Source organism: Ostrinia furnacalis, unplaced genomic scaffold (genome assembly GCF_004193835.3).
Source record: "Ostrinia furnacalis isolate ACB-3 unplaced genomic scaffold, ASM419383v2 OfSCF3544, whole genome shotgun sequence".
Taxonomy (NCBI): Eukaryota; Metazoa; Arthropoda; class Insecta; order Lepidoptera; family Crambidae; genus Ostrinia; species Ostrinia furnacalis.
The window spans coordinates 131116-158449 of NW_021133783.1; the positions used below are offsets into that span (position 1 = coordinate 131116).

Genomic DNA, 27334 nt, shown 5'->3' on the forward strand with positions numbered 1-27334 from the left:
CGGATCGAGTTAGCGTGATTAATGTGTGCCTGCGCATTGTTCCTAATGGATTATGGCGGGTTAACGACTTAGCCGTCCGTTTGCTGTCTTTTTAACCCAAGAACAAAGGGCGCGATTATGAATCTAGAACGTTCGCAAAGCCTGCGGTGTTTAACATCTGTTATTGTTAATGCCTGTGGTAGGTATAAGTAAACTTCTGTTTTAATGGCTACCTGGCTTATTGATACGCGTAGTGATAGCAAACCACAAAATGTGACATGTGTGGGCAGAGTCTCAGCAGTTTTAAAAATTGGAGCATTCTAGACGGTGAACTATAGATAAAAGACATCGTTTCTCATATGAAATATCTCTCTGCTTTTTTATCCGTCATCCAGCCCTTACTACAAGTTCTGCTCAAGTATCTAACGATTCGTATCATCATCATCTCAGCCATAGAACGTCCACTGCTGAACATAGGCCTTCCCCAATGTATAAATAGTCACGCAGTTCGCATTATTAAAACAGAGATTAATATCAGAGACTAATTACAACCCGTGTCTCATTCATACGGTCCCCCAAAATGGCACACTTTCCATGTTGCCCGGTTGGTAGCGGCCTGCGTCCAGTGCCAGCATCACGATTCGTATGGTAGATCTAATAGATACTTTAGAAAAAAATTGCTGCCTACTATTGTAAGGTTAAAGTTCACGTCATAACACAATAAGGCAAATAAAAATACGATAAATAAATAGGTCATATTAGTAGGTCGCTGGAAAATGAACGACATTGATGAACGCCGTAATGTCATCGCGTCCGTAACTCAGCGTGAGGCAAAAGGAACGGCAATGCATTCAGTATTGCACCTTTTAAAATGGCTCCAAGGCTGATATTATCAAAGCCTTGCTTATGTATTTGAAACTTGTTGCTTTAAGTATCTGGAAAATAAGTACTTTGGTCGCGCGACAGCAACCATTTAAAAAAACCTGGGATTAGTAGCGACAAAGCCACGTTTTGGTTATCTTAAAAGAGTAAGTACATTTTTATTCCGCAGACGGTCCTATAGGAAAAGTAGTAGAATAACCCCTATAAGTGGAGATAATTAATGGAGTAGGCCAACGCGTTATATTGGCTGCTTGCTTGCCCGACATTACAAGTCGCCGGCCCGATGAAAGACGTCACTAAAGTGACCGTGTGCACGCAGCCATTGAGTAAAACAACGACAACAAATGATGCCCGAAGATGACAAATAACAACACCTTATAAGCCTTTTTTCTCTTTTTGTAATTGACTAAGTAAGTCTTAAGGGGTAGGGCACCGACGAGATTGTCAGACGCGGTGAGGAAGACGGTGGGTGGAAGTATGCATCATGCGGTTCACGTTACACAGCTTATGACCGGATGGCCGCAGTTTGCGGAGAAACACTACATATATGTGGTCGCGATCCTCATCAGATAGGGACCGAGGAAGAAGAAGAAGAAGAATTGACTAAGTAGGTAATTATACATTCCCTTCAGTGTTAACACCACCATTGTGCTAAATACAATGTCGCGTAGTCGTTCCCGGCTGCGCCCATTTAACCGTTTGACTGCCGCGCGTTTGGCACATTTGGCACAGTTTGCGGGTTAACGACATGCCGTTGTGCCATCGGTATGGCAAGGCTTTTATGCAGCTAATTATGTTATCAAGCAGTAACCTGAGTAATATTGCCGTGGCACAAGTAAGTACGTAATAACGGTGGATTGTGATGACTGTTTTACGACTAACTTTGTTGGGAGCTTAACAGAAATCAGGAAAATTAAATTAAAAACAAAAACATGTTACCGTTTTATTTTGTATAATTACTCGTTAGATATCATTTGTTTTAGAGTACTTACTATAGCATAGAAAATTTAATTGGTAAAAAATAAGTAATAAATAAATAAATATCCTTGGACATTTTACACTGCGCCGCTAGCCCAAACTAAGCAAAGCTTGTACTATGGGTACTAGAGAACGGATATAAGTTACTAAATATTGGCATAAAGCAACATCAATGAAAGGCTCACACTTTGACAGTTCATCAAGTGTACATCGATTGATTACCCATAAAAGGTTAAGCGAAAAGCAGTTCCAACTGAAATATTTAACAATTAATTAGCGAACATCGTGTGCACTATTTGGAAATTAATATAGCATAGCGCTCGCGGTCGCTACGAACAGTCAGCGATGTAATAATGTAATTTCGTTGCGGCTGTACTGTACTGTACTGTGTGGTCGTACGACTGTAACGTGCTGGCATTATTCTCATGGCGAATCTAATTAATTAGTAACATGTTCAATGGTAATACGCATTGTGATTTTGCATGCTAATAAACATTAAAATTACGCCTAAGTACGTGTAGGTACGTTTAGCATTTAGTTACGTGATTTCGACAGTAACTAGGGTAAGGTGGGGCACAATGTTACACGGGGTACAATGTTACAATGCATATTTCTCCGTCCCTTTCTATTAGTTGAATGATGTTCAGCGGCTCAGTTCAGCAGCTCTTATGAGCTTGACAAACGTGTATACCAACATCATACAACTAATAGAAAGGGACGGAGAAATGCATTGTAACATTGTACCCCGTGTAACATTGTGCCCCACCTTACCCTACTCGTAAATGTGGCTGTATAGATTTTGTCTTTGATATTGAACTAGCGGCCGCCAGCGACTTCGTACGCGTGGATCCCGTTTTACCCCCTTAGGGGTGGAGTTTCGTAAAATTCTTTCTTATCGGATGCCTACGTGATAACATCTGCATGCTGCATGCCAAATTTCAGCCCGATTCGTCCAGTGGTTTGGGCTGGGCGTTGATAGATCACTATGTCAGTCACCTTTGAGTTATTGTATTTAGATTAGTACCTATAGCTACTAATTACTATCATAATGTTAAAAGAAATAAAATCATTAAAATTACACACGTACTTTTCAAACATAACACAATAACTTTCAATCAAGTAATTTGATCACAATTCATTATTCCGGCACAAGCTCATTACTTATCCGTTAAAATTCAATAAATCTGTTTATTTTCAGTTCAATCAGTACCTTTCAAAATATAACTATAGTTATGTGCAGATTGTAAAAAGGATTTGCCTTTTTGTATATCATCATAATTGTATTGTTTCGCCAAAATAATAAATAATTTATTCATAAAAGATTTACAACAATTTAAAATTACTGGCTGTTCCCAAACTAGGTAATCCTGCCTCTTAGGAGCTGGAGTTGATTGCTTACTTTGTATTTACGGTTGTACGATTAATGGCTGAATAATTTCAGCACAATGATAGGAATTATACAAATTAACATAAATGGCAGACACCCTTAAGGTAGAAATATTAGTTTTCATTTAATTTAGAGAATTTATGAATATTTTTCTTTATGACAATGAAGTGACTGTATCACTTCATTGTCATAAAGAAAAATAACGGTATACTATTTTCAACACTCATTTGATGTTATAATTTACTACAGTGTGTTGATCAAGCAAAAATCCTTCGTTCAATTTAACGCTCATTATTTGAACATTTTGAAGTGTTTCTAGGTTTTCCTCCAGTCCTTTTAATAAATAGGTTACTCAACCTTCAAGTACCTCCTACAACACCTCTCCAAAAGGACTGAGAAAATATGAGTAGAATAATTGAATGTTGCGGCAACTTCTTATAATAACACTTCCACAACTTCTCTCAAGAGCACAATGAATGAATAACTAATAGGGTTACACTAAACTTTCTTCGCTCTAATTAAAACTAACCGATTCACAAGAAGAAGGGCGAACAAACAACAAGTATAACAGTGTTTCTATTATTATTCTTACGTGGAATTGAGAAATCTTGTACAGTCATTTGTCTAAAGTAACTACTTGATACATTAGCTAAGTTAGTAAACTAGAGTAGAGAAGCTAGTTTATCATTTTACCTAAACATATCTATACTAATATTATAAATGCGAAAGTAACTCTGTCTGTCTGTCTTGCTTTCACGCCTAAACCACTGAACCGATTTTGATTAAATATGGCACAGAGATAGTTTGAGTCCCGGGAAAGGACATAGGATAGTTTTTGTTCCGGTTTTTTAAACAGGGACGCGCGCGATAATGTTTTTTTGTGACAGACAAAATTCCACGCGGGCGAAGCCGCGGGCGGAAAGCTAGTATTAATATATTTACCAGTACTGGGAGATAAAGTTATAAGAACTGGGGTTCATTGAAATGACTTGGTGTTGTAAAAATCTTAACCTTAATGTAATGGGGCTAGCTTTTATCCAAAAGAAGCCTATTTGTATCCTGAAGGCCTTTGTGTCGTGTGAACTCAGTAATAGAATAGTCCCAGGCATAGAATAACACCCCATAATTTATTAATATTGCTTGTAAACCTTAATTTACGACACAGGCACAGACATTCCTATCAAGATAAAGAAAATTAATGTGTAGTCTGGCACAATTTCACTACGCGACAATGACAGACATCCTACTCGTAGTTTCCTCCTTAATTGTATAGGTATTGTATTTCTTTTCAAGTAATTCATTATGCTCAAAGTCAATTCGAAATGGGACATGATGCTGACAAAGCTTAATTAGGTACTTCAGTTTGAATGACTGCTGACCTACAAACTAAAAATACGCGATTGCGACTGTTTTAGGCACTTAACAACAGTACGATATTGTTTGTACCCTGTCCATCTTCTTTAAGGGATAATTGTATTGTGAAAAATTGAATTGTCTGTAGCCAATTTTGATCAGAAATCAAGATAATAGCCCATTCACATAAATTCTAACGCCTACACAATGTTTCAGTTGTCCGGTGGAAAGAAAGATGACTCAATTAGTTTAATTGAGTCTTCGGGCTCCAAAAGACTGAACCACTTTTTTATGCATAACAAGGCAGGTATTTGACCTCAATCGCACCTAGTGTTAAGTGAGGTACAACAGTCAAGGATGGTACATATCTGCCCTGCAAGTGCCTATTCACTGTCGCCTTCAAAAGGCCCGGATTATAGTGTTCGTTCAGGAAAGACATCAGCAGGCATTGCAGCGAATTCCGGTCCCTAGCTTTTCGCATTATAAAAGAGTTATCGAAATTCTTAGTGCGAGCTGGTGGAATGTCGACAATGTAGGGATGGTACCTACGCTAAATCTGCGTCTGATTCCCCATGAAATAAAACTAAAACGATGGCTTTTACGTAATTGATAGGATAGTACGAAAACTGTCAAATAGCAACAACTACTAGAACCTTAATATTTTGTATTATTTACGCGTAATACTTTTTATACTACGTTATTTCTGATACAAATAGGTAATTCAGTCGCTTGAACCAACTACCCCACTCGTGTACAATCTCTCACAGGGCGGCCTCCCCGCTCGCTTTATGGGGTGTTGTTAAACACACTCCTCTGCCCGTTTTACGCCAGATGCATGTTAAAATACATCTTATAATACGGATCAGCTACCAAAACCTTGATATTTTTAAGAAAGATTAATTTTACCAGCGCTTGAAATTAATTTAGTTAATTTGAATCCGAAAAAAGGTGATAAGGACTTTTAACTGAGTAGGTAATTAAATTATTTCTGACGTTCACAAGCTTCACTTTTTCCCCTTAGTTAAGCGCTTTTCTTTGTGTTTCATTAGTTTGATCAACGCATTTCTTGGAAGCTTATGAAGTAGACAGCCCATAATTGACGCCTGATGGATGGACTTGTATTGTCCGTCATTTGTAGTATCTAATGGAATCAGCATTCCTATGAATTTGATCGACAGTCTAAAAGGGTAAATGAGCTAGCTAATGTTATTGAGTTATTTATAGAACTTTTACGTAAGTATCAGTCAACATCAAATTACCAACTGAAGGTTTACAAACATGTGACAGTAACCGCTGAAGATGTTATTTTTTCCAATTCCCAAACTTATTATATTTATTTATTGTTAAATTAGGTAGGTACTTTATACTTCTGAATTAGTATCTTTTTACATTTCACCTAATGCACTCTTTCACGAAAAGGTTTTTTCTAGTATAAATATAATCGTAAACAACATTATGTAAGACTACTTTATTTGTCTCACAAACAACTTAAGTACTATAAGACCCGAGTACTTAACTTTAGAAGGTATAACAAACATCTTACAACTGACGGACAGACAGATCTTAAAAGGGTATTATTGACTCGTGTAACAAAATCCCAACAGCACATTTCATATTCTCCGCCAGCATTGGAACAAACGTTGGCGCTGAGTGGTCCATTATGTCCAACACGCTGGCTCACCAGCTCGAGCTGTTCATACTTTACGCGCCACTTGCCAACCTACAAGTTGAATTCGTTTTGTTTTTATCTGGAAAGTTTCGGGGACCTGCACGTTTGAGGTACGGGACTATTCCCACCTCTCATTCCCACTACTTCAACTCCTGTGTAGCCCGGATCTACAGCTTGACTGCCACAAAAACCCAACCAATGAAGGTCAAATTTGTCCCGGGGGAAAGTTAAACTGTCATTGGTCCCGCAACGAAATTAATCAGTTAATTTCGAACTCCTCCTCCATTGCAAAGCGGATGACAGGTGACGAACAAAGACTTTTGAGGTACTAATTTTATGAAGGTGAAAATAACAACTGATAGAAATGGAAGCACATCGCCAGNCGTTAGTCAAAGTTTAAACAAGATGGTGCAACCCATGTTTGTTCTTAATGTTTAAGGTATAGAGACAAGACAATCGAGGTGACATGACGGTCGATTAATGGATATTAGGGATAACGACGCACGCACACAGGAGCCGCAACAAAACGAAGCATTAGTTATGAGAACAAAATAGTTATGGTTAGCTCGCAAGCGATGTTGCGGATCGAGTTAGCGTGATTAATGTGTGCCTGCGCATTGTTCCTAATGGATTATGGCGGGTTAACGACTTAGCCGTTCGTTTGCTGTCTTTTTAACCCAAGAACAAAGGGCGCGATTATGAATCTAGAACGTTCGCAAAGCCTGCGGTGTTTAACGTCTGTTATTGCTAATGCCTGTGGTATGAGTATACTTCAGTTTAACGGCTGCCTGGCTTATTGGTACGCGTAGCGATAGCAAACCACCAAATGTGATGAGTGGGCAGAGTCAGCAGTTTTAAAAATTGGAGCATAAATGAAGTTGATGAAAACGGACTTTTTTAAATACATACATTCTAGACGGTGAACAGCTGTTTAAGTATCTAACGATTCGTATCATTATCATCATCATCTCAGCCATAGGATGTCCACTGCTCTGCTGCATAGGCCTCCCCAATGCTTTCCATGTTGCCCGGTTGGTAACGGCCTGCGACCAACGCCAGCATGACGATTCGTNACCACTTCACACAGCTCCGTCGAAGTCGAAAACTTAGGAGACTCTTAATGGGCAACCAATGAAGCCATTAAAACAATAAAATCTTTTGTAGGAATTATTTCCGATTTAAAAGCTAATTCTACTGGACTATAAGGCCTACACTATGTTTCAGTTGTCCAGTGGAAAGAAAGATGACTCAATTAGTTTAATTGAGTCTTCGGGCTCCAAAAGACTGAACCACTTTTTTATATAATAAGGCAGGTATTTGACCTCAATCGCACCTAGTGTTAAGTGAGGTACAACAGTCAAGGATGGTACATATCTGACCTGCAAGTGCCTATTCACTTTCGCCTTGCAAAAGGCCCGGATTATAGTGTTCAGGAAAGACAACAACAGGCAGCGATTCCAGACTTCCAGTCCCTAGCTGTTCGCATTATAAAAGAGTTATCGAAATTCTTAGTGCGAGCTGGTGCAATGGAATGTCGACAATGTAGAGATGGTACGCTAATCTGCGTCTGGTTCCCCGCCCCCCGGTGATGGAAGGGGGCTGGTGAAATCAGGTTGCAAATAAAACTAAAACGATGACTTTTACGTTACGTCAAAATAGCAACAACCACTAGAACCTTCATAATTATTATGTATTATTTACGCGTAGTACTTTTCATATTACGTTATTTCTGAATTTCTGATACAAATAGGTAATTCAGTCGCTTGAACCAACTAGGTACTCCACTCGTACAATGTAAGCACCCTCTCTCTCATAGGGCGGCCTCCCCGCTCGCTTTATGGGGTGTTGTTAAACACACTCCTCTGCCCGTTATACGCCAGATGCATGTTAAAATACATCTTATAATACGGATTAGCTACCAAAACCTTCATATTTTTTAGAGATTAATTTTTTCAGCGCTTGAATTTAATTTAGTTCATTTGAATCCGAAAAAAGGTGATAAGGACTTTTAACGGAGTAGGTAATTAAATTATATCTGACGTTCAGAAGCTTCACTTTTTCCCCTTAGTTAAGCGCTTTTCTTTGTGTTTCATTAGTTTGATCAACGCATTTCTTGGAAGCTTATGAAGTAGACAGCCCATAATTGACGCCTGATTGATGGACTTGTATTGTCCGTCATTTGTAGTATCTATCAGCATTCCTATGAATTTGATCGACAGTCTAAAAGGATAAATGAGTTAGCTAATGTTATGGAGTTATTTATAGAACTTTTACGTATCAGTCAACATCAAATTACCAACTGGAGGTTTACAAACATCTGACAATAACCGCCGAAGATGATATTCTTTCCAATTCCCAAAATAGTTATTATTGTTAAATGAGGTAAGTACTTTATAAAGTCAAAGTCAACATTTCTTTATTTGTTTAGACTAATAAATAGTTCTTACAAATCGTCATATGCTCTTAAGGAGCCTCTACATGTCTCATAATCTTTTTACCAGCGCTTCGAGACCAACATTTGGCAAGTGCTGAGAAGAAGCGCCGCAACAAACTCAGTCTTACTTCTGAATTAGTATCTTTTTTACACTTCACCTAATGCATCCTTTCACTAAAAGGTTTTTTCTGGTATAAATATAATCGTAAACAACATTATGTAAGACTACTTTATTTGTCTAAGTACTATAAGACCCGAGTACTTAACTTAAGAAGGTATAACAAACATCTTACAACTGACGGACAGACAGATCTTAAAAGGGTATTATTGACTCGAGTAACAAAATCTCAACAGCACATTTGATATTCTCCGCCAGCATTGGAACAAACGTTGGCGCTGAGTGGGCCATTACGTCCAACACGCTGGCTCACCAGCTCGAGCTGTTACTTACTTCACTCGCCACTTGCCAACCTACAAGTTGAATTCGTTTTGTTTTTATCTGGAAAGTTTCGGGGACCTGCACGTTTGAGGTACGGGACTATTCCCACCTCACATTCCCACTACTTCAACTCCTGTGTAGCCCGGATCTACAGCTCGATCGCCACAAAAACCCAACCAATGAAGGTCAAATTTGTCCCGGGGGAATGTTAAACTGTCATTGGACCCGCAACGAAATTAATCAGAAGAACATAGGAGGAGTTCGAAATTAAGGTTCGACTTCCCTCCATTGCAAAGCGGATGACAGGTGACAAACAAAGACTTTTGAGGTACTAATTTTATGAAGGTGAAAATAACAACTGATAGAAATGGAAGCACATCGCCAGGAGAGCTACCCTCGGAGATGACATCGAACACCCACCGTACCTCGTCAGCGCAACCACGCCACTCTGACAGGAGTGCCTGACTAAGAAGAAGAAAATAACTCAATCTCTTTTGTTACGTTTTCACGCATAAAACACTTTATAATTTTTTATAGTGGTGGTTTATCTAAAGTATGAGTAAAACACAAATTCCGTTTGTTTATTTTAAACATGTAGGTAATGTATACTTAAAGCTTTAAAGCCTAGATTAAATAAATAAAGGAGTTTACCTTGAGTAAAGAAAGAAGTCCCAGTACAAAAAAGATATTTATATAACGGTCAGCGGCAGAAGTTGAAGTATTCCAGAACAATGTTACGAAGAGTTTTTGCTGCAAGTAGTCAAGTATTTGTAGAGTCTAGTTTATAAATAGCCTAGAGCAGCCTCACACGTCATAGGTTTGTTTAAAGTTAAGATCAAGTTGTTGAGCATCCTTAGACGGCATAATATCAATCGTTAATGTAGTTTTATCACCGTATTGGCTAAAAAAAATACATACAGCCGAACATATCGTCGCTTGCCTCTCTAACTGACGTAACATTTTGCGAAATTTTTAGGCGATTAGACAGATCGATTCGTCTTGTAAAATTGATTATGATGGTGTTTAGATAACTCAGTTTCGAAAAAAATGTCAGATACGTCAGTTAGAGAGGCAAGCGACGATATAATCTCCTCCTTTTTTGGAGTCGGTTAAAAAGTAGGTATTGCAGTCGGTTTTGATACAGTTCTGCTATTGGCATTTGAAAATGATAAGTATAAAGACTACAATGAATAGCTATAGTTTCCCAACTTGTTGGTTTGTAGATCTTTGCCTAATTTCCAAGAATATTACAGTTGCTCATTTGTACGATCCGTTATGTATTCCAGGTCTTTTTTCATGTCATTCATGTTTATTTCCAAAAATATCCGTATTAACACCGTCTGATTGACCACGAGACCGCCGCCGCCGGCTCTCGCTCATGACGTGTTATATTTCTCTTCGATTCGAATTCGAACGTAGAGTTTTGTCATCGCTTCGAACTCAGATTACTGGAGATTGACGGACGCGCACTAATGGGTTAATCGTTAGCCGACGCGAATCGATCGAGCTGGCCCATTTCTGGCCGCTGGGAACGTGTGACTTTCATATTAGTCTATGAAATACCAAAGTTCGGGAAGATTACCTACCTACATCAAACTTGCAGATATTTCAAGAAACTTTGACGTGTCTTTTTTAAATAAAATATTGAATAAAAGCTGTAGGTTGACCCTTGAAAGTATATTATATCAACAATAAAATGTTCGTTCGATATTGTATTCTCCCAATTTTTATTGGCGAGCCCGAATAAAACAAGTGAATGAAAAAGTTGTCAAAATTAATATTACCTACTTCAATCAAATAAGTCACAACAATTCCGAAATATTTTATATATCGATAAATAAATACCTACCTATAACTACATAGAAACTCATAATAAAAGAACACTCTGAGAATAGTACATTTTTACATTAATTTCTATTTAAAAATAGACTAGAACTTGGTCCATGTAAAGCTGTTTTGCTGGAATTCAGGTTTTATCTTGGATAAGAAGAATCCAAAAATAAAATACTCGATAAGGTGCTTATAAGGCGACGGTAAAGACGGATCATCCGTCTCATCAAACATCTGTGAGCATTAAATTATTAGCTGCTTTATTCTATCAGAATCTGCTTTATTTCTGTTCATATTTTCGGTTTTGTAAATTGTCTATTTGTATGTTTATGTCAATACAATTAAGAAAAAATACATGACACAAAAATAAGATAATTAAATGAAAACAGGATGAAACCGCAAAAAACTGAACAATCGGAAGAATCAAGGAAGATCGTACAAGGAATTGAAAAAATACATCGGAAAAACACGTGAATAAGAGCAATAATCATGTTGTTTGTTAACAAATGAACGCCTCAATAAAAACGAGTGAACATCTAAAACTGAGTATACAGGGTGGAATTTTGTAATGCCACCTGGAGGGAAAGTACTCTTAATACTTTAGATAGAAAATTTTACTGAAAGAATACATTCCTTTATTTATATTTAAAAGAGAACTGCATTCAAAGATTTTCGAAAATTTTTCTAATATTCACTACTACATATACCATACCATAAAATTTTCTGTAACATACCTAATTAAAATAATTTAAGATTTCATGGTTTTCATTTCATTTGATTTAGCAAATTTCATCCTTATGCTTAACCCTAACGATCGATGTAATAAAAATACAGGGTGTAATTATTAACAGATTTTAGTTGGTTCGATTCCCGGGTGTGGCAAGCAAATTTTTGGAAATCTTTGAATGCAGTTCTATTTCTTTTCAAAAATAAAGGAATGTTTTCTTTGAGAAAAAATGACTATCTACAATATTAAGAGTACTTTCCCTCCAGGTGGCATTACAATATTCCACATTCTATATTTAATACCTATTTATTTTAACTCAGTTGTAATACGACCTTCAGTAAATACGTGTTCTATTCGGATACAATCAGACAGAATCCAATTTCGGCTCATACATCTGAGCTACTCGTCCAGAAAACGAGTGATGCTAGTGTGAATAGTTGATTAGGGCATTTACATACAATAACAGCGTAATTCGGTGCGTCTGCATTGGATGATTGTATTATTCATGTCGGCCACGGCTAGTTAATTCGTGAGACGTGCTAATCAGAGGTATTATTGGGCTGGCTTTTATTACAATATAATTTTAGAAATGATGAAACATTTCATAACCTAAATAGAAATTTCGTCTGTGAGATAATAAAAGATAGGTTATTTTAAATGTTATGTGGCCACTATGAAGGGAGTGAGGATAAAGACAATCAACAGAGTCATCATGAAACTTCGATCGATGATCGTTGCGTGAAGCACCGTGAGACCTTTAGCGCAATTTGAAAAAGGTTGCCTATTTGGTACCGGTATGGTCGCACTTATTGTCTGCTTTAAATATTTTTTCGTCGTATGGGTTTAACCTACTGAGGCTACAACCCTAATGACAGACACTGGCTGCGGTAGGTATCTGACATGGCTCAACCAGATATCGCGCCCTCTGAGACACAGAATCAAATTTATTTCGCACAATCTGTGCTTTCAGCCTAGGCGCAGACCAGAGTTTTTCTCGGCCAATAGTTGGCTCGGGCCTCAGATCATATTCTATGATCACAAATAAGAATCAGGCCCAATTATCGGCTAACTAAGAGTCGGTGGTCTGCGCATAGGCTCGTAAGTCTTGCCTAGGACTCGACATAAGAACCTCTGAGTAAAATGAGCTCAACTGTGTAACCAGCCAGGGGCTTGAAAAATATAATATTGAATATGATATGACCAAACGAAAGGTCTTCCTACGAGTAATTTGTTTGCGAAATTGTTTGCGAGCGGAGATGAGCCCTGAATCAAACAGGCTCATCCCGAGGAACGCGGGGATTTGGTTACGCATACAGACGCGAATGTGATCAGTTGTGTACACGCAGTATGTAGCATATTAGCTCCATTGAAACAGGACAGGATCATCACGCTGTATGAATATAATATTCATGTATAAGGTGATAAATATATTTTAGCGAGCAGTAATAGTTTTTTGCACCGCAAAATAATTGATAAGTACTTATTAATTTTGACGTAGGGATTCGGTATCCCTATATACCGTGCACTCGACGAGCGAGCTATATTGTTTTGCTTGCCTAAGACCTGAACAAGTTATGGCCAAACCACAATAACAAGTGAAGGAGCGCTTTTTTTTTAACAAGATACCCTCGGACATTAAAAATATTGACTTGTTCGTTCAATGTATTAAAGAAGTGGCCAACGGGGCACATAGTCGCGAATACCTAGGTATTTGACAATGTGCTATCCTAGTCGCTCCTAAATCTGGGTCTATGAGTGAGTGATGGGTATATTTTTATTTTTTACTGAGTTCTCATGTAAGTGGCATACTTAATTGGTCTTTATGAGAATAAATGCATAAGTATTGCCTAAAGCACAATCTAGATTACTTTGAGTGATGGTAGTGATGTGGTATATTAAATAAAGTGAGGCCGAACTTAGGATTACAGAAAATAAATGTTGTATCCTACTTAAGTTAGCGTAACATTTTTCTCAATGCTCCCAATCACTAGTGACATGTATCATTTTTCCAGCATCACATCTGTGTGCGTGAGCCCACAGAAGTGCCTTGGAGCCGGCCGGCCGGCGCCCTAGTTGCGGCGTTTGGGACTGGGGCAGATAACAGCGCGCTCGGTCAACACGTCAATTAGACGGCCGACGGGTCGCCCGATCTGTTGACACACATGTTGACGTATGAACGACACCCCCGCGGAGGCAGACGTGGAATTATTTTTCTGTAACCAACTTTGATCTGCTGTAAATGTGATCGCACATATTTGGGGTAGTTGTTGCGTGGCATTGAAACACATCCATGGATTGGATAGTTACTATGGTAAAATCTTAGAAATAAAGTCTTACACACATGCTGAGTTGCACCACCTAACTTTGACCGTTACTTTGACGATAACCGGTGCTTTTTGTATGGATTTTGACAGATTTTTGACGTTTTTCAAAGTTAAAGTAAGATGGTGCAACCCAGCACTTAAGTTTTTTGGCCGATTCACAAAACTTGTTCTACTTAAAACAGGATTCCAACAAACTATGCTGTGAAGTGTGTAGAATTAAATAACTTTTTATCACACACTAAGTAAATAGAGGTGCAGGAATTCATATTATCAGATTTAAAAAAACAGTATTTAATTTAATATTTGATCCAACGTATAGAGCCATTAACTTTCCGAAGACTACAGACTTTTAGTCAGCGGGGTATTTTAAAAACATCATTGTATTTTCATCTTCAAAAGTTGACAGAGATGCAATGATATTTAAACATGTTTAGCATTCATCATCATCATCATTTCAGCCATAGGACGTCCACTGCTGAACATAGGCCTCCCCTAATGCTTTCCACGTTGATCGATTAGTAGCGGCCTGCGTCCAGCGCTTCCCTGATACCTTTACGATGTCGTCGGTCCACCTTGTAGGTGGACGTCCCACGCTGCGTTTTACGATACGCGGCCTCCATTCCAGAACCTTGCTGCCCCATCGGCCGTCAGTTTAGCGTACTATGTGCCCTGCCCATTGCCATTTTTAGCTTTACATAAACTTTATATTAACATTAGAATTTCAAAACTATTCAATAACTAATTTCATTTAGTGGAATTTTGTACAGGTGAATTTTCGTGGTATTCTAAAAACCGTTTTCAGTCACCAGTTTCAAGAAGGAACTTTTTCAAGTATTTGGCAGAAAATCAAGATTCAAAACTATAAAAAGGCAGGTAATGTAGGTATACTTAAACGAACATATGGACCATACAATAAATCTTGTTACCACGTAACCTAAATACGAGTACAAACATTTTCCTAAAATCAGTGCCTAGAAGATACAATAAATGTTCCACCAAGTTTTTATCGACAATCGAAAGAACCTACACGTGATTTCCACGAAGCCGATAAAAGATACTATACGCGTTTCTTTTTATTATTTTGCTGATCTTTCTGCAATTGGTCGGGTACAGTCGCTAGCACGTATATGTATATCTATGATGCAAAATAGCACGTATTACAGCCTACATAAGATAGTTAGTAGCTTGTCGTGCCGTCAGTCGTAGGTACTTCGGTCATTACTGGCTCGAATAAGTACGGCTGCGGGTAGCCGACGAATGTGACTTCTCCGCCATTTTGAACACTTGGCAACTTTGGGATAAGTATTATGATTATTTTGCTATTAGTGATTCGGATTACTTTAGCATTTGTTTTAGCACATCAATAGTTTTAGTAATTGTTGTTCACAGCAGGCAAAAAGATTTTACTTATATTCATAGTACCTACCTAATTGATTTTCTGGTACTTTTAAAGGAATTCACTTTAAGGTCGGTAAATATCTACGATTTTATAAAATTACTCAGATATAAAAAGTTGATTTATAACGAAGTTTACAACCCTGAATCCTGTGTAGCTCGAGAAATTTAATTGTGAAAATATTGTCATGTTTTTCAATTTTTAATATATTAATTTTTCGGGTAGGTTGGTATTATTTCCCTAATATTTCACGCAATTATTAACTTTTACTTGTTGTAACTTTTATTTATTCCGGAGATAAATCTAGATTCGCATAAATTTTGCAATTGTCTCGTGCGCAATCAACTATTAAACAAACACTAGAGCTAAAACTAATATTTAGAGCTAAAACTAATATTAGCGAGCGGTGCGCCTAATCACGGCGATAACGCTTATCACCACTCCACGCGGCTTAATTGTATGTTTAAACTGCATTTACATATATAGGCGGCAGTGGGTAGCTACTTCGTTACAGAATAATTTCCGTTAGACATTTATTAAACGCCGGTAAATGGTTATAAATTCTGACCTCACCAATTTTGAAGTCGCTAAATAAAAACTAATCCGTTCGCGATAAGTTTGCCGCTGGCGATATGACGTCACTCGAAAAGAAGTGTCTATAACTATAGTAAACTATATTGAAAATATTTTTTATTTATTAATATTGATAAATATTGTGTATTTGCGAAAAACAAGATACATTAATTGCGTTAATCACTAACTAATTGCGTTTAATCGCGGTTGGGGGAGGGGACGCGCATTCTACGGACCGGCAAACTTAGCGCGAACGGGTAAAACATGACCTCATAATTTTGTTTCTACCCTACAAATTAATATTCATAAAAGAAGAAAAAAGTAAGCAAGATTCCTCCAAAAACTTTCTTCGTAAAAAGAACCGCAAAAAGAACAAACAAACTCATCGAAAAGTTAACGACAAAAAATCAGCATACTCACATTCCAGCCGATCACCTCACAGCGCACAACACAAACAAAACGAAAACCATACGAGTGTTCGACACAAAGTTTCGCGCGCGTCCGAAGTTTCCGCGGTAGGTGGCGACAGACGTCCGACCAGAGCGGCGACCGGCGCTAGACTGGCTGTAGCGGGCCCGTAGCGCGTGGTCGTAGCGCGTAGTCCGTAGCCGCCTACGAGCCATTGATGATACAAAATTGCTTTTTCCTCTTGCTCAATGTGTATTTTACCGTTTTATTGTTATATTAAAAAATACTAACTAAAGTTAATAGTAATTTAATCACCTAGTTTTCTACTTTATTAATTTCGCTGTGTGACTATTAAAATGTTTGTAATGATAATTTACTTGCCTCTATGGCAAAAATCCAACTTCTTCCAGATGATGATAATGACAAGCTTGATTATTTGTTTTGAATTTAATTTATCCACAAAACTAATTGTTTTTCGCTTTTGTTTGTTTGAAATATGATCACCATTCAGTATTTGCTAGACTTTTACGTTTTCATGTTAACTTGTTAACGTTTGATATGCAAAAATGTTACTCCCTAAGCGCAAACTAGTGATTATGTATTTTCATCAAACTAGAGTTGTTAACTGTATTTTAAACTAGCTTTTGCCCGCGGTTTCACCCGCGTGAAATTTAGTTTGTCACAGATCGTCATAAATTATAGCCTATATGTTATTCTGGGTTATAAACAATAATACTGTTAAGTTTCATCAAAATCCGCGTATCAAAATCAAAATCAGTAGTTTTTGCGTGAAAGAGTAACAAACATCCAGACATCCAAACGTTCGCATTTGTAATATTAGTAGGATTATAATATTAGTAGGATAGCGTGTACGAGTAATATATTTCGTTTCACTCGGTGGTACTAACTACTGTTCATTACCATTTCGAACCGGTTTTAAACTGGTCGCGTCATGTGTGTTGGCAGAAACTTAGATGCAACTCAAAAGTAACTAGAAGTTGCAGTTTCGTTGCAATTGCGTTTCACCGTGTGTTCTGGGCCTTACAGTTTGAAAATAATGTTCCTTTGAATATTCGTCAAGAACGATCGCTATCGGCACCCGATCGCATCGTAATTAGATCAATATTAGCGCGATCAACAAGATCGACATCCTCCGGCTCACCGGCGTGTATAAAGATCCCGGATTACATGGACGATACATAGATAATATTCTTGACGTGATGATATCACGGCTTGATTGTTACAGCAATCTAGGAACATAATTAGATGAGATTTGATCTGATACAATGTTGTAATATACTATTACGGTATTATAGTGCAACTAGTACGCCCGGTGGAGTGATTTGTGGCTTGTGTCACATATTATAATGTTACACATTATGTGTTATAATATATAATATAAATAATATTAAATAAATCTTTAGCAAGCCAAAGTGGCAATGGGCAGGGCAGAATTACTGACGGCCGATAGGGCAGCAAAGTTCTGGAGTGGAGGCCGCGTACCGGAAAACGCAGCGTTGGACGTCCACCTACAAGGTGGACCGACGACATCGTAAAGGTAGCAGGGAAGCGCTGGGCGCAGGCCGCTACCAATCGATCAATATGGAAAGCATTGGGGGAGGCCTATGTTCAGAAGTGGACGTCCTATGGCTGAAATGATTATGATTATGCTTGTGTTATGGGTGTATTTTAACATTTAGTATGAGTGGCAAAACTTAAAATCCAATAAGTAAGAATGACATTTTTGAGAGACAATTCTAAGTTGAGCTAGCTTAGTTAAATGTTTCTATTTCAGTTACATTTAGAAGTCTTACACAATAGGCCAATGTCGAACCCCGATATTTATAAACAAAACTAGCTTTCCGCCCGCGGCTTCGCCCGCGTGGAATTTTGTCTGTCACAGAAAAACTTTATCGCGCGCGTCCCTGTTTCAAAAACCGGGATAAAAACTATCCTATGTTCTTTCCCGGGACTCAAACTATCTCTATGCCAAATTTCATCAAAATCGGTTGCGAGGTTTAAGCGGGAAAGCGTAACAGACAGACAGACAGACAGACAGACAGACAGAGTTACTTTCGCATTTATAATATTAGTTGGGATGGGATACTCCTAACTTACGCTCCAATCTATATGGGTCATGCGTGTATAGTAACAAAGATTCGTGATTCATTCAGATTTCACACTTCAACGTCTACGTCACTTTCATGTTGCCATTAGATCGTAATCACAAACAAAAACAATGATAACATTTGTTCAGCGATTGAAAATAATCGCCGTTTATTTTCCGATTCGACGAATAAGCTTTTAACCTCTCGATTTGTTTAACAATCGCAATCGATCTTTCACTCGGCCGCGCGTCGCCTAGCGCCAGGAATAGCGAGTTCGATACGCATTTTTAGAAGATTCCGTAAGAACCGCGTGACGGACAGACGGACGGCTTCGGCCCTTGAAGATTGTAGCATCAAATAACTACTTCAATCTGAATCATTCGAACTTGTACTTTATTAAGTAAATATACAAAAGGCAATAGTAGATATAAGTACTCGTAAGTAAAGCTCTTGTGTAAACAGTATTATACTTATTATGTAATTTTAATGAAAACACTTTTCATCAGAAAAAACAATATGCGGCACAACTTGTCAACTTTCTTGTTATTTGTAATAGTTTGTATATTTACAAAAAACCGGCCAAGTGCGAGTCGGGCTCGCACACCGAGGGTTCCGCCGTACAAACGTAGCGGTTTACAATTTATGACGTATTAAATCAAATTACTTACTTGATTCCGTTGCGAGTAGTGGCAAATTTCAANAAAATACGTTAGGTGGTTAGGTATTAGTTGGGCACTATTAAAATTCAAAATTAAACACTCCAATAAAACTCTTTCGGCAGATAAACCCCCATATAGTATTATTCAAAATTCAAAATTACCACCTCAAGTCATAGCACAAACCGGAGTCAATTTGATGATCAAACTGAACCGTTTTAATGACAAAATTGGATAGCAAAGAAAATGTTGACTCAATATTATGATAATATAGAAAATCAACATTTTAGCACAAAATCCGATAGCAAACAAATTTGGAAATAAAACATTTTAGCAAATTAAAAATATACATTGAACATAATAAAACAAGTAACAAGGAACATATATAAAATAGCAGAAAAATAAATAGCAAACAAAAAATTTAGAAACAAGAAAACAGTATTATTTCGAAAATTCAAAACATCTAAATTAAAACAGCACATTGGAGAATCTTTACAAAAGAAAACATAAATTAAAAAGAAAATTAGGAAAAGCAAAAACTCACACAACTAACTTTAAAACCCTAAACAACACAGTAAACAAATGAACCAAACATAATACAAAAGGCTCTGATAAGCAAACGTCAGAGGTACAAAGATTAAAAAAAAAACACCAGGGTTCGAGGATATACGAGGGGCGGCTGAAAAGTTTTGAGCCTAAGTATCTTCAAGTGTTATTATTGACTCGCGCTAAATTTAATTAATTTGCCAATAACCTCCTTAGTATATGTACAAAGTTTCATTTCATTAGCGTCATCACTCTTTTAGTAATTCATCCGTAAACATCATCATGTCTCAGTCATCCGCGCAATGTACGAAATTGAAGTACACAGTTGTCATAAAATACCTCAAAAAGAGGAACAAAACGCTGACGGTAACATTTGAAAATATATCTACAGTTTATGGGGCGTCTGGGCCTTCATTTGCCACCATGAAAGTTTGGATCCGATAATTCAAGCATGGCAGGGAGTCGCTAAAAGATGACCGCAAGTCAGGGCGGCCAGATTTCGCCATTAACGAATAAAATAATGAAAATTTAAAGAATCTTGCTTTAGAGATCAGCGAATTAAGCTGTGACATATAGCTGAAGCCATAGGCATTAGCAAGGAACGTATTGGCGATATTATTTATACTCATTTGCACATGAAATAGGGGTGCGTGCGATGGGTGCCAAAAATGCTCACGCCGTTCGACAACCAGCGTCGAGTCACAACTTCGCAAGAGTTTTAGGATATCTTTGGCCACAATCCTAACATTTTTTTTCTCACATTGTCACTATTGATAAATAATAGATCCGGCAGTACGATCTAGAGTCAAAATAAGAGTCAATGCAATGGATTCAAAAGGGAAAACGCCGCCTCGGAATTTCAAAGTGGAGCGATCGACACCCAAGCTCATAGCCACTATTTTTAAGATTGTGGAGGAATTTTATTCATTGACTACCTACTTAAAAAAAACTACAATAAATGGGGATTATTATGCTGTACTGTTGATAAACGTGCGTCAAGTGGTTGTTGAAATATTAAAAGGCAAACTGGCGAAAGGAAATCTGTTATTGCAAGACAATTCGCCCGCGTACACCGCGCATTTTGCATGGCTTGCCCCGGGTAAAACTGGGTTTCAAGAAATTAATCACCCACCACACAGTTTAGTCCGAATCTCTAGCTATTTTGTCTAATTCTCAAATTGGAAAAAAGACCTCCAGGAACGAAGATTTTTGAGTGACAAAGAAATGAAGGCGGCGTTAAAGGCTCATTTCGAAGGCAAAGATTGCGAATTTTTTTTCAGTGGGTTAAAAGCTCTTTTACATAAATGTAAGAAGTCCGTTGTAGTAGAGGGAGATTAAATAGAAAAATATATTTTTTATACTTTTCTATCGGCATTTTTAATACCCTAGGCTCAAAACTTTTCAGCCGCCCCTCGTATATCAAGGGATATATAATTATCAAGATANGCCTACAAAACGGCCATTTTGGAGACCCAAACCCCAAATGTTACACATTATGTGTTATAATATATAATATAAATAATATTAAATAAATCTTTAGCAAGCCAAAGTGGCAATGGGCAGGGCAGAATTACTGACGGCCGATAGGGCAGCAAAGTTCTGGAGTGGAGGCCGCGTACCGGAAAACGCAGCGTTGGACGTCCACCTACAAGGTGGACCGACGACATCGTAAAGGTAGCAGGGAAGCGCTGGGCGCAGGCCGCTACCAATCGATCAATATGGAAAGCATTGGGGGAGGCCTATGTTCAGAAGTGGACGTCCTATGGCTGCAATGATTATGATTATGCTTGTGTTATGGGTGTATTTTAACATTTAGTATGAGTGGCAAAACTTAAAATCCAATAAGTAAGAATGACATTTTTGAGAGACAATTCTAAGTTGAGCTAGCTTAGTTAAATGTTTCTATTTCAGTTACATTTAGAAGTCTTACACAATAGGCCAATGTCGAACCCCGATATTTATAAACAAAATACTCCTAACTTACGCTCCAATCTATATGGGTCATGCGTGTATAGTAACAAAGATTCGTGATTCATTCAGATTTCACACTTCAACGTCTACGTCACTTTCATGTTGCCATTAGATCGTAATCACAAACAAAAACAATGATAACATTTGTTCAGCGATTGAAAATAATCGCCGTTTATTTTCCGATTCGACGAATAAGCTTTTAACCTCTCGATTTGTTTAACAATCGCAATCGATCTTTCACTCGGCCGCGCGTCGCCTAGCGCCAGGAATAGCGAGTTCGATACGCATTTTTAGAAGATTCCGTAAGAGCCGCGTGACGGACAGACGGACGGCTTCGGCCCTTGAAGATTGTAGCATCAAATAACTACTTCAATCTGAATCATTCGCACTTGTACTTTATTAAGTAAATATACAAAAGGCAATAGGTATAAGTACTCGTAAGTAATATGTAATTAAAAGCTCTTGTGTAAATTAACAGTATTATACTTATTATGTAATTTTAATGAAAACACTTTTTATCAGAAAAAACAATATGCGGCACAACTTGTCAACTTTCTTGTTATTTATAATAGTTTGTATATTTATGAAAAATATGGTAAAACATAAGAAATTTGTAAAAATATAGATTAAGAGATACTTATTAAAAAAGGAAAAATATTAAAAGTAAAAATATAACTTCAGAGAAGTAGGTAAAATACCACGAAAAAATATTGAGACCTCCTTTGAGACTTAGGAATTATTTTTAAAAAATACTCGATAATTCAAAATGATTAGACTAATAAATCGGTCAAGTCAGTCAAGTTGTCTGATCGTCATAATTTTACGCAAAGCCCAACAGATGAATTAAGACGAGACGTAACAAAGAAAAACTATGAGATACTGTTTTATAGATAAATAGATAGTAATTAAAAATATTAAAATTCTGCGACTAGGTACTGTGTACTTACTGATCTAAAAATTTGTGTTGTTACTTTTGTTACATAATTACGCTGGAAAGGCTGAATCACGGCTGAATAGATTTTGTTTAATACGAGTATGTAAATAATAACTTAAAAAAAGAGATCCTAGATTTTACCCAGAAATCATTTCCTCGCCTCGGTAGAAGATTCTATATCGACAAATTTTTGAAATCTACGCAGACGAAGTGACGGGCAAATACTAGTGATATAAAAGTAATCAATTTTTTGTTACGCCCACCTTCTTGACGGTAGTCAAGATAAAATAAAGTGCCAGCTATTGGAATAAACAAATACTTAGCATATATCCAGGTATACATATTAATTCTTGGAAGTAACGGTACTTTAATGAAAAATATAGGCATTTTGTTTTTGTTCGGTACTGGTAATAAAATAATAAAGGGTGTAAGGTACGCGTTGAAAAGAAAATATTTTATTAATGTTGTCGATACGCAAGATCTGAACGTCGATATATTAGTTTCTTTTATTAACTAATAAACTTGTACTCGTATATTTCTTTCTATTAGCACAAAAAGCGTTTCGACGGCTCTTTTATAATGCGAACAGCTAGGGACTGGAATTCGCTGCCTGCTGCTGTATTTCCTGAACACTATAATCCGGGCCTTTTCAAGGCGAGAGTACCATCCTAGACTGCACCTTACTTAACACCAGGTGTGATTGCGGTCAAATACCTGCCTTGTCTTGCATAAAAAAAAATACCGGTCTTACACCACAATACATTAAAGTAAAAATATTTTACTAAATTAAATATTTTAATAAAAAATATAACAAAAGAATATCATTGAGTCCCAATTACTTATTTGCACAAAAGTTAATTTGATACAAACCAGACTACTTTTCAACTCTCTACCCTCAGGATTAGTAATTATTTTCCCACCAGATTCAAAATAGGACATGTCTTTTAGTTATTCATTGCGAGATATTCGTTTGTAGTTCAAAGCCTCCGCAATGCCTAGGGTAGGGTCAAGCTCGCACTCGCTATAAAGGCCCCGTTCAGGGGACTAATTACTACCCAAAACGACGCAGAAGAGATTCATTTGTCCACATCGAAATCGCTTTAATGGAAAACCTAAGTGGATTATTTAAGCGAAAATTGGGTTCCTGGGTTCTTGACAAGATCAATTAGATTAATAATGAATTCGCGGAAAAAGAACATGGTGTATTAACGTAAGAAACGCGGGAAGGACGAATTGCGAGGGTACCATGTTCCTTTAAAGTATATATTTAATATCAGATTTCCCTTAATTACCTTTTACTTATTCATGGCAAAGAAAGTCCGAATCAAGGAAATTAGATTTCATGATACCTACCGCTTTGCATTTACGAAAGCAACGTTAAACAAAATAATATAATATCAAAGAATATTCTGGAAACATTCAAATTTATTCTCAAACGGGTAGCACAAGGAGGATGTAATAATTCCATTTTTCCCTTTTGATATTCGGTTTGATATAATTTGTTTCTGAATAATGTAGACGCCTCTTATTCACAGTTTCGCTCCATTTGAAGTGACGCCTGAAAGTGTTCTAGTAATATTTTTTAAGATTAATAGCGTTTGTGATGGGGCCCTTTTAGTAGTTTAAATAATAAATATTTTGCCAGAGAAATTGCGACGAGAAATAAATGTCCATTCCGATTTTTTTTATTGGAGCTAATAAATTCGTGCCGGTCCTAAATCTAAAAGACTCCTCAAGGTTTTTTTCTTCTTGGTGTGATTTACATAAAGGTGATCAAAGGAAACTAAAATAATAATAATAACTTAACTGGAGTCCACTTTCATCACCCAGGTCATCTTATACATGGGTGATCAAAGGACACCAATTTTATTGTCGTTTGTTGTAATGAATTTGGAATAGACCTTTTTGTCACGTGTACTGATAATGGATATTTATGTTGAGATAAAGTTTATAAACCATTTTGAATCCATCTAAAGGAAATATTTTGATGGCATATTCGTTTATTAAAACTTATAAGTTATACTAGGTGGGTGAACTAGCAGTCAGAAGCCAGTAAGATTAAGCGATCCCCAACAAAGTGCATACATTTGTAACGAAACACGTGTACTCCTTTGTTGATAAACAAGCCGGGAGCAATCCGCTCGCCGCAGCCTGGCGCATACAAATAGGTACATTGTGCCTCGCAGGCGCATTCGAGCGGGAAACCACGTGTCAAGCCCGAATGGGATGGAGGTAGACGTGGTGTTGGACTTGGAACATAAAGGAAACAGCCGAACGGAACTTCATTCTTTTTTGCGTATTGCATAACACTATAAATGCGTAAAAAAATTGACATCATTACGAAGAGATATAATGACACTTCTCTTAAAAGGAGTGAAAAGTTTCACCATTCACTAGTCTCGAATCCGGGCCTATAAAACACACAGATCCCTCGGCCTTTTGTAAAAAAATCCGCTAAGCTTACCATTATTGAGGTAAGCTTTGGGCCTTACGGGGAATATGGTAAGTCATTACCAGCCATCATCGCGCGTCCGCCCCCGTCCGGCTGTGTCCGCCCGCGTCCGTCCGCGTCCGGCAATCGCCCGCGGCTATCGACTCGTGCGTGACGAGGGTCACCGGCCCATTCACATCATTCCGTCTCATCTGTTACGTAAACTCACAAAATGGACATCCAAAGTCGGGTTTTGAAGAATGATAGGTTTAGAAGCGGACGCGTTAGAGGATATTTAATCAGAAGATATCTCATATTTACTACAAAGACTCACGGAATAATTCAGCGTTGCTCAGAGCGGATGATATTTTTAACATCACCGGCGAAATAGGTAAGTATTTTATGTTTTAGTCTGGGTTGCACCATCTTACTTTAACTGTGACAAACTTCAAAAATCTGGCTTTCCACTCCATACAAAAAACATCGATTATCGTTATAGTTACGGTAAATGTTAGGTGGAGCAAATCAGCCTTAATGCCAAAAAAAAATATTTAAATAGCTGAATGTCCGCAAAGGTTTTGACTTTTTGCAATTTTTTTCATGGCATTTTTGCATTAATTCTTAACAGAACAAACCAGTACCTTAAGTTTCTCGATAAAATAATGACGATTAGTTTATTTAATTTGTTATAAAGAAGGCAATTATGTTAACAATTTCAACTTTATCAAATTAGTTCACGTCTAAGCACTAAAGTGAAACGGTCAAAGTTTTCCCACAGCGCGTAGGACTCAAGGCGTGTACCCCAACCACCTCCCGTTAGCGCGTCCGAAACGACAAGTTTGGAAGGCGCAATATCTAGCAAGGACCGTGTAAATAGCTGCTAAGTAACACTTAGTTAGGTACTATTAAACTCCAGTAATATCTATGTGATACAATATTTTATGACAAATAATTTAATAACACTTTTATTTGGTAATCATATCGCACGTCGAACCATAATAATATCGTAGTGGAATTGTACACGTAAGTAGGTACTAGGTACACCTACACCTAAACGATCAAAAGATACAAAAACATTTATTTTGTCCTTGTCACTCTGTCATTAAAAATACCCCTATAGAAAAATTTTACCTATAAAAAGACGTTCAGTTTTTTTGGAATTCCAAAATGTTTCTAGGAAACTTTTCCAATTTTCCTTTTCATGGACCTTTGTTGGACTTCAACATAATATTCGAAAAAAACTGCCGACTGATCCAAACATTCCCGAAATTTTTATTTATGATGTTATTAATTTGATCATGAAATACCAATTTTAGAAGCCAGCTTGAAACTTTTTTTTCTTTATTATTTAATTATTTTAATAAATTAATTATGTAGTAAGAACCAAGTTTTTCTTTGTCTTCGCATAGATATATCAGTCAGTCTAAATAAAGTCAAATACTCTAATAGATTTTGTTTTATTATCTATAGGAACGTAGGTTAATGAGAAGACACACCTGTACATTATACTAGGTTTAAGTATGTTACAAGAGTATTATTCCTTTTAAATAAGTTAACTCAAGTAAAGTATATTTCTAATTAGAGCTTATTCATTCCAGTTTAAGTAACCGAGTAAATTATTCGCTTATTGTCCATAGATAGAATTACGAGTAAAGTTATTATTTTCTCTGGTGAACCTAAATGGGTTGAGTTGAAACGTTAATTCTCGAAAACACAACAAACATGAACGTTTCTGGGAAGCAACATATTCAAAGACATGAGATAGCTCCGATCGAGTGGGAGCCCAATCACAAAGTTAGGATTCGTGCCCAGAAATGCGATATTGTGAAAACGGTTACATTGAATTTGATTCGCTTTCACGTGCCCCTTAACTTCTGCAAGGTTCGTGGAATAACGTTTTGGTACGTTAGGAATGTGCCCGACAACCTACATGCAGGTAATTTGATTAGAACGATTTCTAATGTGTTGAGTTTCAGATTCATCATTCACCATACGCCTACAGAAGTATTCTGTTGAATTCTTGGCCTTCGATACCGCTAGTGGTCCCGGGAGACTATGATACAGCAGCTTTTCTGGTACACCGGCTGAGACACTATCTCTTCCAGCTGAGCACATGATGTCGTGCCCTGACTGCCCTAACAACTGTACGCAGGAAGATTTAATTAATGCTGCTGACAACGCCTGGCTTGTAAGAGTTTTGGGCTGACACTGTGTAGGTTTGCTGTCGACACGTCAAGAAGAAGCCATGGTTGCCACTCGATAACCACTCCTTCCTCAGAAAAGCCCACTTGAAATCTTGGAATTATAGT

The 27334-nt window shown here is 37.4% G+C and overlaps 1 protein-coding gene across 1 annotated transcript in view; it reads right to left on the reverse strand.

The window, feature by feature from the left end:
- NGR-A1 (neuropeptide receptor A1) overlaps positions 1–16517 on the reverse strand; it is a 127549-nt gene extending 111032 nt beyond the window's left edge. The window contains exon 1 of the mRNA XM_028311727.1: positions 16392–16517. The gene's annotated coding sequence lies outside the window, so the exon portion shown is untranslated. The remainder of the gene's footprint in view (positions 1–16391) is intronic.
- Positions 16518–27334: the final 10817 nt, after the last annotated feature.